The sequence below is a fragment of the Eublepharis macularius genome, chromosome 11 (assembly GCF_028583425.1).
Source record: "Eublepharis macularius isolate TG4126 chromosome 11, MPM_Emac_v1.0, whole genome shotgun sequence".
NCBI classification, from domain to species: domain Eukaryota; kingdom Metazoa; phylum Chordata; class Lepidosauria; order Squamata; family Eublepharidae; genus Eublepharis; species Eublepharis macularius.
The window spans coordinates 77574736-77591520 of NC_072800.1; positions in this window are offsets into that span (position 1 = coordinate 77574736).

A 16785-nucleotide genomic window follows, 5' to 3' on the forward strand; every position below is an offset into this window, starting at 1 on the left:
TGACGAATGACACTTGAACAGCAAGTGGATTGAGTGGAGGGCAAGTGAACAGGGAGAAATACACTTGCTGTTCAAGTGTCATTCGTCACTTGTAGCTTGGCCCTGAGAGTTCACTACTAAAGAAATCAAGTGTAAGAGTGGAGTGAGAAAAGAGTCAGAATCTCGGCCTTGTAAGCACATCAAAGCCAGGGCTTGAAACTGAGGAATGACGTAAACTGGCAGGACCAAGATAGTTTACTTTTCAAATGATAATAAGGAGATGTGAGACGGCAAATTTAAAAAAATACATGCTCAAGGAAGGGAGAAAAAAACCCTTTCCCAGGCAGGCTTTTTATATTGTTACACTCTGGTTACATTTAATCATCAGCAAGCAGTAATTCTTTCCATTCCATGACAGTTATCCTTGTGTAGTCTTCAACCCACTGTCCTGTTAAAACGAACCGTTCCCATACTCTCCTCCCCTCTTTCAACTTCCAACTCCCAAATGTCAAAAACCAGCTACCAGCTATTCACCCTGCTTCCCACTCCCCAGCTCCCATCGGCTGGTTCAGAACACCACTATCATTGGCTCTTGTGTTGCTAGGGTAATTTTCACTGCACTGTTTGTCATAGGCAGCATTTTCTCTGTCTATCTTTACATGCAAATCATAAAGCCATCACCCTCCTCACACCAGGCCTGAAGCAAGTTTGAAATGAGTCAAGGGAAGAAGCATCATTCAAGCACCTCTGAATTTGCACTGCCACTATATGCTCCACCCCCTTGTCTTAATAATAATAATAACTTCATAATAACATTCGATTTATTTACCACCCTTCAGGACAACTTAATGCACACTCAGAGTGGTTTACAAAGTGTGTTATTATTATCCTCACAACAATCACCCTGTGAGGTGGGTGGGGCTGAGAGAGCTCCTAGAAGCTGTGACTGACCCAAGGTCACCCAGCCGTGCTCTTATCCACTACACCAAACTGGCTCTCTTAAAAAGTGTAGGGTGAATACTAGCTGATAATTAGCGATATCATCCTTATCTAGTGTTAGTTTTAACAGAGGCCTTGTCTCTGAATAGAGTAGTATTAAGTAACATCCTTAATCAGAGAAGCTCAGGTGATAGTCTAGCAAAATTTAACTACCCTTCCTCACAAAAGGCAAGAATCAAGTCTACATGTTGTGGTAGGGTTGTCATCTCTGGGTTAGAAAATTCCTAGAGATTTGGGGGTAGAGACTGGAGGGTGAGGTTTGGGGAAGAGAAGGACCTCAGCAGGGCTTAATACCACGGAGTCTGCCCTCCAAAGTCTTCCAGGGCAACTGATTCTGTAGTATGCATGTAGCTTCTTTATATAGCTTCCATGGCAGACTAAGGATTTGAACCTGGGTCTCCTAGATTCTGCCAGGAGCTCCAGACTCTACCTGGAGGTTGGCAACCCTATGTGGCAGCCATCACTTCAAGCATACTGTTCACATTAAGAAGAGCAAGCCAAAATGACCTTGGCAACTGAGACAAGTAGCACATCTGACAAAGGAACTGCTAAACAGGCATCCAATCCAGATCCGATAAGATCAACAAAGAACCAAGCAAACTTGTCTTGTTGGGCAAGAGATGAAAATTCTCTGATGGATCCACTCTATGAAACAGGATCTCATGAACTATCTCAAAAAAGGTTTTCTAGATGGCATTCCACCCGTGCTTTCTCATAGGTCTGCAAACGTGCTCTATGGTGTGCTGGATCTGACTTCATGCAGACTTACTGACAGCGACTGGTCCAGTGGCCTTCTCAGCTGAGCGGGACTTAGTTTCAACCATGTTTGTCCAATCCAACACCATAAGTCACTACACCATATGGGGTCTGAGGGAGAGTTGGGGTGTAAGTTATATTTCTTTATTTAGATATTTTATATCTCACTTTTCTGCCCACTGGCTTACGACACTCTACCCTCCTCCATTTTCTCCTCACAACAATCTTGTGTAGTAGGTCAAGCTTGGAAAGACTGGCTCATGTTCACTCAGTGAGCTTCCATGGCAGACTGGGTATTTGAACCTGGGTCTCCTAGATTCTGCCAGGAGCCCCATGGCACAGAGTGGTAAGCAGTAGTACTGTAGCCCAAAGCTGTGCTCATGACCTGAGTTCGATCCTGGCTGAGGCTGGGTTCAGGTAGCCGGCTCAAGGTTGACTCATCCTTCCATCCTTCCGAGGTCAGTAAAATGAGTCCCCAGTTTCCTGGGGGTAAAGTGTAGATGACTGGGGAAGGCAATGGCAAACCACCCCGTAAAAAGTCTGCCAAGAAAACATCGTGAGGCGACGTCCCCCCATAGGTCAGTAATGACCCGGTGCTTGCACAGGGGACTACCTTTACCTTACCTCCTAGATTCTGTTCTGACACTCTAACCATTAAGCCCTGCTGCCTCTCCCCAATTGAAAACCATAAACCCAAAGCATACTTGTTCCTGAAGGACTAGCAGCACGTTGATGCTTCTGGAGCCTACATAGAGAAAGGAAGGAAAAGACAACTTTGGTCAGAAGGGAGGCCTTGCCTATATTGCCAGAGTCAAGAGGAGCACACCAGTTAGCTGACAAAAGGAAACTTATGGCAAAGTGGATCTGTTATCAGCAGCCATCGATCCGCGCCACAGGCGAGAACCGACCACTAAGTCTAATAATCTCCCGTGCTATTGTTCAGTAGTGCACACAGACACGGCAGACAGTGCTGAGTCAATATTTGCAGACTAAATGGAATTTAAAGCCACCAGAGGTACAAATATGTAGTCTCTGTAACAGGCCTAGGGGGAGCCTGCTGTTTTTGTGTTGTGGTTGTTTTTGTCTTTCCAGCCATCTCCTCAACATAGTAAACAAGTGAACAGAAGAAGAACAGAGCTGACTCCTGTTGCTTGACACAGAGCAACAAGGTACCAAGTGTCTGGCATCGTCACGTGGTTCCCCCAGACAGTTATGAATGGCGGCTAACAGGAAATAGCTTTGTTTTAGAAAACAGAATAGTTCATGGTCCTCCCTGCTTAGATCTGTAGGGACAGAAATAGTTCTCAGCTGATGTAATGGGCTTCATTTCCATTCATCTCTGTACTGTGCTAGGCCACATTTATTTTTAACTCCTTCCAAGTTCACAACTGATTAGAGACCTTCCCCTCAAAATGTGACTTCTGGAAACATGGAGGCCTGGTCCATATACTCAGTTAAGACCCCTGCAGGCACAGTGTGACACATTGCATTGTAGGCTTTGTGGGACCATTTGAGGCCCAAACATGGTAAGAAGTGGGACATTTTTAATTCTATTATTGGGAATGTGAAAATCTGATTTAAAATGGAAATGGTGCAAGGGGGTGGAGGAATTCGAGAATCCTCCCTGCCTCCATATCCTGATGTGCCCTCAAAGAGCCTACTTGTCCCATGGTGGAGACTTAACAAAACAGGGACTCCTTGGGTCCTAACCTACCTCACAGAGTTGTTGTGAGGGGGGGAAATGGAGGAGAGGGAAATGATGTAAACCGCTTAGGGTTCCCACCGGGGAGAAAGGTGGGATATAAATTAAATTAAATAAAAAGAATCCTTTATGAGTCTTGAGAGCCAGTTTGGTGTAGTGGTTAAGAGTGCTGGGACGCTAATCTAGAGGACCAGGTTTGATTTCCCACTCCTCTGCCTGAAGCCAGCTGGGTAACCTTGGGTCACTCACAGATTCCTGGAGCTCTCTCAGCCCCACCCACCTCACAGGGTGATAGTTGTGGGGATAATAATAACATACTTTGTAAACCGCTCTGAGTGGGTGTTAAGTTACCCTGAAGGGCAGTATATAAAATGAATGTTATTGTTGTTTGTTGTTGTTATGTGTGTGCATGAAGCAGGGTTGCCAGGCCACATCCAGCAACCCCCACAAGATATTGGGGGCAGGGACTGGCATGCTGGTATCATGTCAGTGTGCTGACATCACTTCCAGTGAAAGCAAAAAGTACCATCATGGGACACACTGGGATTTGCAAAAACTCTGTGGTAGAGATGGGCACAAACCGGAAAAAAACAAACCATGTGGTTCGTGGTTCACTTCTAGGCCAGCAGAAGGACACTTCTGGGTCAGCAGAATGTCTGCAGGAAGTCCGTCCCCTGTTGCCTTGGAAACTGATTGATTGGCACCAGGCTGTCTGCAGTGAAGAACCAAAAAACGAACCAAACAAACCAGCCTAAAGTTCGTGGCGGTTCGTCAGAAATGGGATCTGACGAACCACTGGTTCATGAACCATGAACCGGCCTGGTTCGTGCTTAATTTTGGTTCATATTTCGGTTCATGCCCATCTCTACTCTGTGGTAAAACTGTAGAGTTTTTACAAATCCTAGAGTGTCTATGACTCACAATATGTTTTCTTGTACATGCACCATGCAAATCTCTGAATAACAAGCTTATGGGGGGGACAGTTAAGCAGGTTGAATATAAGTTTTCTTGTGTTTGGATATAAATAATTAACTGTTGGAATTCACCATCACTGGTTGTTGTGATGGCCACTTTCTTAGGTGGCTTTGAAAGGAGACTGAACGTTTCATGGATGATAGAGACATCCATACCTATTAATCACAATGAGCACATAGATCCTCCATGTGCAGAAGCAGTGTATTTCCGAATACCATTTTGTGGGGAAGGCAAACAAAGTGGAAGCCTGAGTCTCTATGGTAAGGTTGCCAGCCTCCAGATGGTGGCTGCAGATCTTTTGAAATTGCAACTGATCTTCAAGCCATAGAGATCAGTTTCCCTGGAGAAAATGGCAGCTTTGGAGGGGAACTCCACCCCCTCCAGGCTCCACCTCCACAATCTCCAGAAAAATTTCCCAATTTGGAGCTGGCAACCCTATCCCATAGTGTGCTTAAAGGTGTGACAGGGGATCTAGAAAGCGATTGGGTGAAACAGGATGCTAGTCTACTAGTCTGGTTCAGCAGGGCTGTTATATTTTTATGCTACATTTCAATCTCCTCCCATTCCATTCCCCACATCTCAGAGGTCCACTCCCTTGATCGACAGAAGATAACAGCTCTGCCCCCATTACCAGAAAACAGCTATTGGTCAGGTTTGGGTCCCATGAGTCACTCTGGAAATCTAAAGTCTGTTGTCAACAGCACCCCACCCAGAAAAACAACACAACGTATGTTTTCACAGATGATAAGTTGATACAGTGCTGTAGACTTTGAGTAAGTAACAGCCACACCCACTTTTGATTTTTCCACAGTAGCAAAACAAACTATGGTTGGAAGGCCATGAGAAACAGCTTGGAATTTTCTCCTGCTGGAATAAATCACGTCAGCCGATGCTAAAAGTGAGAATTCACAACTGGCTGCCTCCATGTTTTTAACAGGTTTTTTGTTCCTTCTGGGACAGAAGAGAAGCAACACTTGAACCTCCAATGTACTGAGCTTTCGTGAACTCATTTGAACCACTAACTTGGAACCGAAGAAACAAAATATCCTTTGAGGCACATTTTGCATAGAACAGGCAGTACTCAAAACAAAGGAAGTAACACCTTAATCAATGGATTGGATCCAGCCAGGTTTTTCACTCAGTCTTGCTAGCCTTATCTTGCTAACCTCTTGGGATGATATCCCTAATCAGCATGCATTCAATGTTGTTAGGATGAACATGCAGGGAAAGGTGGGGGTAGAGTTTTAACACAATTTTAGCACTAAATATAGCATTTTGTGAGAAGCAATTGTATATAATAATAATAGTAACATTAGATTTATATACCACTCTTCTGGACAACTTACCACCCATTCAGAGCAGTTTACAAAGTGTGTTATTATCCTCCTAACAATTACTCTGTGAGGTGGGTGGGGCTGAGAAAGCTCCAAGAAGCTGTGACTATCCCAAGGCTTCAAGTGGAGGAGGGGGAAATCGAACCCAGTTCTCCAGATTAGAGTCCTGCCACTCTTAACCACCACACCAAACTGAATGAGACTGAGAGCTGGATCCCAGAAATCAATTCTACTACTTTCCTCCAACAGTAGCGCTTTCATCTCAGGTTTATTCCCTTGTTCATCTTCCAATGTTATATATGCCGGGCTTTTTTTCAGTGGGAAATCGGTGGGATGGAGTTTGGCACTTCTTGAAAATGGTCACATGGCCATTGGCCCTGCCCCCTGATCTCCAGATCAGGTGTGGAGGGCAATCTAAACTCCCCTCTGTCTGGAGATCAGAGGGCAGTGCCACTGGTCATGTGACCATTTTTGCCAAGGGTGATTTAAACTTTAAAAATCTCCTTCCTTGTTCCAGCTGACCCAAAGTGACATCATTGTGTGGTCCTGAGTTCCACCACCTCTTTTCCCAGAAAAAAGCCCTGTATATATGCCATCAAGTGTCAGCAATGCCCTTCTACACCGTACATTGAACAAACAGGTCAGTTCCTTCAGAAAAGAATAAATGAACATAACTCTGACATCAAAAATCACAATGTTGAAAAACCAGTACGAGAACATTTTAATCTTCTAGGACGTTCCATTGCTAACCTAAAAGTTGCAGTTCTCAAACAGAGAAACTTCGATGGAAATTACCAAGCGAGATTGCTGAAATTAAGTTTATTTGCAAATTTGAACAATGGAACCCGCCCCACCCACCACCCACCCCGGGTTGAATAGGAATGCAGGATTTTTCTTGCACTACAGATGAAAGAATTTTCTGCACTTCGCACCCCTCCTTTATCAAGCTAATTACAACATGTATTCTAGCTAGTTTCCATCCTAACACTCTAATTTGCAGTACCCCTCCCACTCCTTGTGTTTGATGAAGAGAGCTTTGACTCTTGAAAGCTCATACCCTGGAAATCCAGTGGGTCTCTAAGGTCCAACGGGACTCGATTCTTGGTCTTCCTCTGATCTTGTGTCAGAAACAAAGGATCCTTCCATCAGAAGAAAGGGCCTCCATGAGGGGAATAGCTCTTCAAGATCCAATCCAATACTTCAAAAGCATGCGAGTCTGATTCAAGTATCTTCCTTTTAATATTTACTTATTTATTTTTTAAGTTATTTGTAGCCCACCTTTCTTACTGAGGCTCAAGGTGGATTATTGCTTCTCCCTCAGGAGAAACAAAGCTGTGAGTAATTTTCACATTACTCTTCTGTTTTCTCATACTGATATTTTCCCTGGAAAGTATGCATTTCCTGCAGGTTACATTAGCTCAGGGTTAAATGGCAACTCCCAGAATCTCAGGCAGCAAGACTGAGAAACACATATGAAGCTGGCTTATCCAAGATAGACTATTGGTCCACCAGACAGAACTAAGAGCCAAGCTACAAGAGACGCCTGACACAGGTTGGACACTTGTCCGCTTCCCTCAAGTTTTGATGGGAAATGTAGGCGTCCTGGTTTTACAGCTTGGCTCTCCATTACAGCTGCAAGACCAGGATGCCTACATTTCCCATCAAAACTTGAGGGAAGTGGACAAGTGTCCAACCTGTGTCAGGCGTCACTTGTAGCTTGGCTCTAAGCAGAGACTCCACCTCATGAGACTAAACCCAACTTGGATAAATATTAGCAGTGAGGCAGGGGGAGGCAGGGAGCAGACCATTCCGTGTTAACGTTTATAATAAATATACCACAGGAAAGGTCTGTTTGTTACACAAAAGTGGGAAACCAATCCCCAAAAGAAAGCCAACAGGGAATGGGTCCAGTTACAAAATGTAGAGGGGTCGCAAGCCAGACATCCTCCTGTGGTGGAGGTAGCAGTTTTCCCAGCAATCATCTCCTGCTCTAGTGAGGCACAGGAAAGTCAGGGCTGGCTACTCACTTTGGTGAAGAGAGGCTTCGGAGAAAAAACAATTGGGCAACAGGAAACCTATCAGCAGTCAACATGAAGTGCATGCAGGCCCCATTGGAGAGCCCTGCTCCAGTGGAAGCAGATTCCTGTTGCAGGAAGAATCTTCTTTAAGTTCTTCCTCTGCATAAAGACTCCCTCTACCAAACGGAGGTTCTTCACTTAACTGAGCAAAGTGATAGGATATAGCCCAACATCTGTTAAATTAGGGAGTGAGTAGAGAGTGCCCTCAAGTCACAATTGACTTATGGCAACCCCTGGTGGGGCTTTCACGGCAAGAGACTAACAGAGATGGTTTGCCGTTGCCTGCTTCGGCAACAATAGACTTTGTTGGAGGTCTCCCATCCAATTACTAACCAAGGCCGACCCTGCTTAGCTTTTGAGAGCTGTAGACACAGCCAGGGCTTGTGGTTCCCTTATGACATTGTTCTGTGAATAGCTTGATGGAGTCATAAGTGTTTAAACGAATTATGGTGACCATCCGGATAGACATTATTGCCTGATGAAGTAACACTTTACGAAACGGGTGCTGAAAATTGCTGGCTAAAACCCGTAGCTGAAAGCTGCAGAATCTATTGGGCTCCAGCACACACGTTGTCTTCTGGATTTGGAGGCCACCTTTGGGCCATTGTGCAATATACTTGAATATTAATTCTCATGGACTCATCTATCTTTGTGCTTGAGGACTTGGCTACAGTAGTTCGTTAAAAGTTATAGGAATTATTTGTATAGCACTGAGCACTGTTGCACCTTGAATTAATATAAATACCAAAAAAATTATTCAAAATCATTTATTGAAAATTGTGACCATGTAGTTCCTATACACCGGCATTTTTGGTTGTGTCTACAGTCTTGTTACCGATGTGCCCTGCATTGTAGTTTAGCTTTTGAGATCTGACAAGATCAGGCTCACCCTGGCTATCCAGGTTAGGGCAAACTAGGGTGTAACCATAGAGAAAATCCTAGATCCATTACACCCCAGCCTCGCTTCTGACTATGGAGGACCCAGGAGGAGGACCTCTGATGATGATCTCAACTGACAGACAGATTCATAGGGGAGAAAGCAGGTCCTACAAGACTGCGTACACAACACATAGATAGCACTTCCCAGGAGCCTTGTCGTAATGTGCTTTAATATCACCATCTACAGAATCTCTTCTCCGTCGCATGCACAGTTGCCATCTTCTCAGTGTCTACTCACAACAATTTTGCCCAGCATGCTGATATATAGTATTTGAATAGCAAATATGGAAATGTTCAAATTTTGGGGGGTTTTATGTTATTGTTTTCATTAGGTTCAATTTGCCTCATTTCTGTCACTGTCGATTATTTTTCTAGGCTATCTGCATGGGCTGGTTAGGGTTGCCAGGCCAGGCCTGATAACTGCCAGTAGCTTGGGAGAACATGGCCGGGCTGACATTGAGCACACTGGGGAAAATTGAAAGTGATGCCATGTCAAATTAGGAATCATCATAAATTCTATGGTAAAACCATAGAGTTTCCAATGATTCCTAGACCAATGTGATGACATAGCATCACGGCGCAAATAACACTGGCTTTTTTCTTTTTCTCCTGCTGCCATTTGGAGCAGCAGTTGTCAGCAGGAAGTCTTCCACCACAGAGGGAGACTTGGCAAGTAACCCTAGGACCAGTGCAGAATAATAAAATGTTTCAAGCTCCCCCTCCCCTAAACAGAAAGACAGTGTTGGTAAGAAATTTAGATATTTTCACCCATTTGTATCTAAGGCACAAACGTTTTTAAGAAATGTATTTTAAGAAATGTATTAAATGGGAAACATTTGGCGCAAGGAAAGAGAAACAGATGGGAGAAAGTCAGTCGACGGGTTCTTTTTTTTACAAGCAGCCATTTTTCAACCTTTTCCACACAAGTGAGCCCTTGACTGCAGGCCAAATATTAATCTACCACATTTATTTATTTAGGACTGTCTTTATCCACTTGTTTATTTACCCGTTTATATTTCACCTTTCTTCCCAATGGGGACTGAAGGCAACTTACATCATTCCCCTTGCCTCCGTTTATCCTCACAACAACAAACCTATGAGGTAGGTCAGGCTGAGAACATACGATTGGTCCAAGGTCACTCAGCAAGTTTCTATGGCAGCAGGAATTCGAACCTGGATCTCTTGGATCCTAGACTCATACTCTGACTACTGTACCATGCCAGCTCTTTTACCTTTAGAGGAAGTTCAGTCACCTAACACTTCCTCTCTAAAGTGTGCTTCATTTTTGCCAATACTTTGGAATTTCAAATAGCTTTTGGAAATAGATGGCATGATGGGACAGTGAGATGCACTAGCAAGCCATATAATGAGATATTGATTAGCTCAGCCTCCTCTAATAATAACGTTTGCAATAAATCATAAGGTGCTTTGTAATTAGGAAATCCATACTAAATAACAAAGGGACTGTTAACTTTGTCACCTTTCCAAGAATGGAGCAAAGCTCATTGAGGGATCTGCAATTTCAGAGGGTTTTTGTCTGCACTTCAAGACTCTGTTTTTGTTTAAAGGGCTTTATCTGCTCACTAATCACTGAGCAGCTAACATGGAACAAATATGCCAGAAAAGTATCTTTTTCATTCATTCATGGCATTACAGGAAGTCTAGGTAATATACTGGGTTTGGAGATGGGAGACCCATGTTCAAATTCTTGTGCAGCCCTTCAGTAGCTCATTGTCTCTCACAAAATACTTTTACAGTGCAATCCGAAGAAGAGTTACCTTGGTGTATGCCTATTGAAATCAATGGGCTTTGACTGGAGGAACTCTGCTTAGGATTGCACTATTATTTTTACAATTGATCGTTGAAATCATACAGCATTTGATTGTTGAAATCATACAGCATTTTCAAGAGTCCCAAGTATTTTGCGTGCATCATATTTTTCTAACAGCAATAGAGTAGGATTTATATTAGAGCATTCTATTGCTGGAGCTTTTATTGATTGTTGGGTTATTTATTTAGAATATTTCTATACTGCCTCCTCAGAGTCCTGATTGAGATAGCTTACAATTAAAACAATGTAACAACATAAAAAACACCATTAGAATGAGCCATAAAAACAAGATGGGTAGCTGTGTTAGTCTGTCTTTAGCAGTAGAAAAGAGCAAGAGTCCAGTAGGACCTAGAAGACTAACACCTCTCATATTCAATAACGCCCCCCCCCCTCCCTGCAGCTGAAGCTGACGCTGTTGGGGTGATTCTGTTATTTGAACCAAGGGTGGGAAACTAGGAATGGGAGGCGTTTGTTCCTGTTGTAATCTCTCCGGAGCCTGGGAGTCTGCTTGACCTTGAGCAGTCCATGAATCACCCAGCCTGTTTTCCTGTCTGCAGAGTTAGAGGACTGTTAGGAGAAAGGGGGGATTAGGAGGAGCAGCCTTGGGGAACCTATATCTGCTTGATGCTTGTCTGTAGCCACCAGTCCTAGCAAGGATGGCATAAGGGTATGATACTGGCATCTTATCAATAAAGAACTTTTATTCATGACATGAAGTCTCTTGAGAGTTGCCTGGCATCCTTACTGAAGGGTATGAGCTTTTGTGAGTCACAGCTCACTTCTTCAGATACCAGCTCTGAAGAAGTGAGCTGTGGTTCACGAAAGATCATACCCTACCACTAATTTTGTTAGTCTTATAGGTACTACTGGACTCTTGCTCTTTTCCATAAAAAGCAAGTCATTGAATATATACAGCATAAAAACTGTCCATAAAACAGAAGCAAACTGTTTAAAAAGCTGGTAAAATAAAACCCCTAATTTAGACGTGGTGGAGAAGAGAGCCCTCAAGTTAGAGTTGACTTATGGCTACCTCTGGTTGGGTTTTCATGGCAAGAGGCTAACAGAGGAGGTTTGCCATTGCCTGCCTCTGCAACCCTGGTCTTTCTTGGACGTCTCCCATCCAATTACTCACCAAGGCTGACCCTGCTTAGCTTCTGAGATCTGATGAGATTGGGCTTACCTGGGCTATCCAGGTCAGGGCAATTTACCCCTAAGCCTGGGTAAAAAGATGCAAATTGGTCTGGCACCTAAAAGAAAGTAAAGTAGGCACCAGACAAGCCTTAAGGGAAAGGGCATTCTAGAGGAAAGGGGCCAACACAGAAAATGCTCTGTCTCTAGTCACCACTGGCCTCACCTCCAAAGACAGAAGCACAGAGAACAGGGCTTAAGGCAGATCTTAATAGGCAGGCTGGATAGTATGGGAGGACATGGTCCATCAAGTACCCTGGCCCTGAGCCATTTAGGGCCTTAAAGGGGCTTATTTAATTACTATTGATTGGATGTTTTTATTGTTCTAGGTTTTTTTTTTAATTGCTAACTACCTTGAGCTTGGGAAAATGGTATAATGTGTTTTAAACAGAGATTTCTTCATTAGGCTTCTTTTCTGCTATGTTACACCAGTTCTCATATGTGCAGATTTTCATTGAATAATCATTTTGATCTGGTACTTTAGACTTTAAAATGGAGGATTTGCCCCTCTCTGCAGCTGCCTCACTCTTCTCGGATGCCACCCATCTACGTCGCAGGGCTGTTGTTGCAAGGATAAAATGGAGAAAGGCGAACCGTGATTGCAGGGGAAACTGCTACCTCCACCACAAGAGGAATGCTGTGATAGCAATACAACACAGAGACAGATAAACAAAAGCGATTTATTTTAAATAAACTGTGTTCTGTCTGTATATATATTGCCTGCAGGATGAACCACACGAGTGCTGTTTGAAGACATGCAAATTGTAGAAGCCACCCCACCCCCCAAGAAAAATTCACCCTTCATTTTGATTTGAATCCGATCTGGCACACTTGAGGGTGCATATCACAAAACCCCAGCCTATGTCACTTTGGAATGGGTAGATGTGGATCAATGTTCACGTCAGTTTCATTGAAGAGTTATGCTAGCAGGCCTGGTTTCCCACTTTTTCCAACTGATACTGCTGAGGATTGAAACAGATACAGAACAGAAATGCAACGCAGTTTTCAGAACTGGCATTGACAAGGATCTTAAGACGGATTTGAAGATCAGTGTCTATAAAAAGATACATCTGAAGGGTCTGTAAGCAATCTGAAGTTACCTCTGGCATAGACAGCAATCTGACAAACGAGGCCTCCTCTGCTTTGGCAGCCGAATCAGATAACAATCTAGCTGTAACCTAAGTTTTACGCACCCTTTTCTATGACTTTAGTCAATTTTACCTGCTCTTTTCTATGACTTTAGATGGGTGTGCTGCCCCCCCCTCCAAGCATTGTTTCACATGTACGAATTATTTTTTTTAAAAAATCAGGATTTTAATTGTGATATGGCTGTTTGCATGAGATAATCGGTGACTGTTTTTAAAAGGTGAAACTCCCTTTAAAAAAATAACTATGACTGTGTGCTTGTCATGAAGTCTCTCTACACGAGATGCCTCGGTGTATGTTCGTCAAGTGTAGTGGGACGCAATGTTAGCCAGGAAGCATAGTTTAAAAAGACAGAACTGGCAGAGATTGCTCCTCAAATGGTTTGTTAATTTCAACTTCGCCTCCTGGAAGGCTCTGTCAATTTCACTTCCCCAGTCTAAAAATGTGTGGGATGGCAACCAGAGGGCAGCAAGGAATGGGCTGGAGCTGCCTTCCAGAGCCAGGCTTGGATCTGGAGAGGTTATAATGGGCTGAAATTTCCCTTCTAGCATTTCACAGCCCCTTCACACAGCTCCAGTGTATAGCAAAGCCTTTGCTCTGCTGCCTGCTCTGTCTTTTTAAATGACCCTTCCCGGCTCACATTGCATCTCCCAACACATGTTCTTCACATGTCAGATGTCTCATATAAAAGTAATCCATTTTATCAAAAATGTTTATTGTTTTGGTTTGGCTAATGGATTGTTATATTTGTGTTAAATGATTGTATTATACATTATCTTCATTGGTCGGTAGTTCATAATAGTTTAATTGATGTTTTAGATATTTATGATTTGATAGGTCATTTTTAGCTTTATTAATCATATGGATTAATGACTGTTATGTTTGTTTGTTTATCTGAATTTATTATATCTGTATTTAACAGGTTAAAGAAAACTTTAAATTAAAAAAAGCTGTGTCATGTAGAGAGACTCATAGTGGTTAAAGGGACAAGGAACAGATCGTGCAGGGGTAGCCAACTTCTTGGGTCTGGAGGCCAGTCATTTTGACTGCCCCCTAAGGCAATACATCAATATACTATACTCAGTACATCACCTTAAGATGTTCATTTTTTGCAGTGATTTATCTTTGGTCATAGATCCAGAGGAGTTAGCCGTGTTAGTCTGTAGTAGCAAAATAGAAAAGAGTCCAGTAGCACCTTTAAGACTAACCAACTTTACTGTAGCATAAGCTTTCGAGAATCACAGTTCTCTTCGTCAGATGCTGATGAAGTAGCACCTAGTCTTAAAGGTGCTACTGGACTTTTTTCTATCTTTGGTCATGTATATCTTGGTAACAGAGATAGTGAAATGGTGCAGCTGAAATGAAGGAACTGAGGGTAGCTGCGCTACACAGTATTCTGTCCAGACTTTAGAAATAGAAAAACAAAGTTATGTGGTTCCCCTTTAGAAACAAGACCAGAATTTGAAACTCTAAAATGCAGCATCCCTAATGATAGTCTGGTTTCAAAATCACACACAGGTTGTGCCTGTCTCAAAATGGAGTAACTACTTTGCCCAAACCACTGGTCTGTATGAAACCACCATTATGCCAACAATGGAGAATTTTAATGCTAGCGCTTGGCTGTAATTGCTGGGGTCTATTCGCCTTTTGGATGAAGCATATAACTCCTATTAATGGTAATGTGAACCATATTTGCCTGCATCAGGAGGGGAATATTCCCCTGTTGGATTTATACAAAAAGCGTCCTGAGGGAGCAATCTATTTGACAACTGTGCCATTACCCTATCAGAGGCTAAAAAAGCTGCCATGCTCAGTAATTAAGAAAGCACAACAGGCAAATTCCCATTCCCAAAGTCTGCCTTTTATTGTTACACATGTTCTTCAGAGCAAAGTCTCCTCAGCAGTTCCTTGGGTCATAAATGTTTAATTTTTAATCTATTTTTTATCAGTTGTGAGTAAGGAAGCTGCTCCGATCCCAAACGAAGCTTTACAACTGCTTTTTATGTCGCCAGAGCTTCAAAGTAATAATAGTAAGCAGTGAATTTTTTAAATATACCTGTCTGTCTTTTTTAAAAAAAGATGTAGTAAGTTCAGACTATATAAATGGAGTTGCACTCCGTTTATGTGGCAGATACAATTGCAGTGTGTTACGTGTTATGTGCTGTCAAGTTGCCTCCGACCTACGGTGACCCTATGAATGAAAGACCTCCAAAACATCCTATCATTAACAAACTCACTCATATCCTGCAAACTGGAGGATGTGACTTCTTTTATTGAGTCAAGCCATCTCGTTTGAGGTCTTCCTCTTTTCCTACTGCCTTCCACTTTTCCTTGCATTATTGACTTTTCCAGAGAATCTTGTTTTCTCATAATGTGACCAAAGTACACATGATGTGACCAAAGCCTTAGTCTTGTCATTTTAGCTTCTGGGGAGGATTCAGGCTTGATTTGATCTAATGCCCATTTATTTGTCTTTTTGGCTGTCCACGGTATCTGCAAAACTCTCCTCCAGCACCACATTTCAAAAGAGAGCCAGTTTAGTGTAGCGGTCAAGAGTGCGGGACTCTAATCCGGAGAACTGAGTTTGATTCCCCACTCCTCCACTTCAAGTCAGCTGGGTGACCTTGGGTCAGTCACAGCTTCTAGGAGCTCTCTCAGCCCCACCCACCTCACAGGGTGATTGTTGTGGGGATAATAATGGCATACTTTGTAAACCACCCTGAGTGGGTGTTAAGTTGTCCTGACGGACGTTATATTATTATTATTATTATTATTATTATTATTATTATTATTATTATAAATGTTATTATTATAATGAATCAATTTTCTTCCTGTAGCTTTCTTCACTGTCCAACTTTCACATCTATACATAGTAATGGAAAATACCATAGTTCGGATTATCTTGATCTTGGTTCCCAGAGAGACATCTTTATGAATCCTTTCTAGCTCTCTTGCAGCTGCTCTTCCAAGTCTCAATCTTCTTCTGATTTCTTCAATGCAGTCTCTCTTTTCAGTTGAGCCAAGTCCTGAAACATCACACGCCACGTGGAGCTCTTACAAACATCTTTAAATAAGCATTGATACTCGAGGACCAGCCAACATCAGACTTCCAGCATCATGTGTACAATTATTTGGGGCCACAACAAGAGATCCTATCCATGTTTTCACAAAATCTCACCTGAGCCCTCTCTTCACTTCCAACTCTCTTTATTATTTATTTTATTTATGTCATTTATATCCTGCTGTTCTCACCAATAGGGACTCAAAGTAGCTTACGATATTCTCCTCTCCTCCATTTTATCCTCACGACAACCCTATGAGGTAGGTTAGGCTGAGAGGATAGGAGTATCCCAAGGTCACCCAGTAAGCTACCATGGCAGAATGGGGATTTGAACCTGGGTCTCCCAGATTCTAGTCCAACACTCTAACCACTACACCACCCTGGCTCTCCCTCCTGTACTGATTATCTACATGGGTCCCAGGATCCCTGAAATAATCTGTTGGTGGCAACACAGGTCCTCTCCTATCTCTTCTGTCTGCAGAACAATTGGTAGGACCCAACCTATAGAAATGTTATCCGTACTTTATATGCTTATTGTAGAAAAACAATATAACAGTGACTGGTTTGGTACAGTGTTAGGCTAGGCCTAGCGAGAATCGGATTCATATTCCCACTTAAGTTTTCCAATATGCTTAGAGAAAAATGTCCTGTCCCTTTAACAAAGTACTTTTAGGATGTTATTTCCCAACAGTGATATTACTTACTTCCAGGCCCTGAAAAGCTTCAGTAGCTCATTTCAACACATTAAGCCTCTATTAAAGAGGTATAAACTTTTTTTCTCCCTGTTCCTGTTGGCA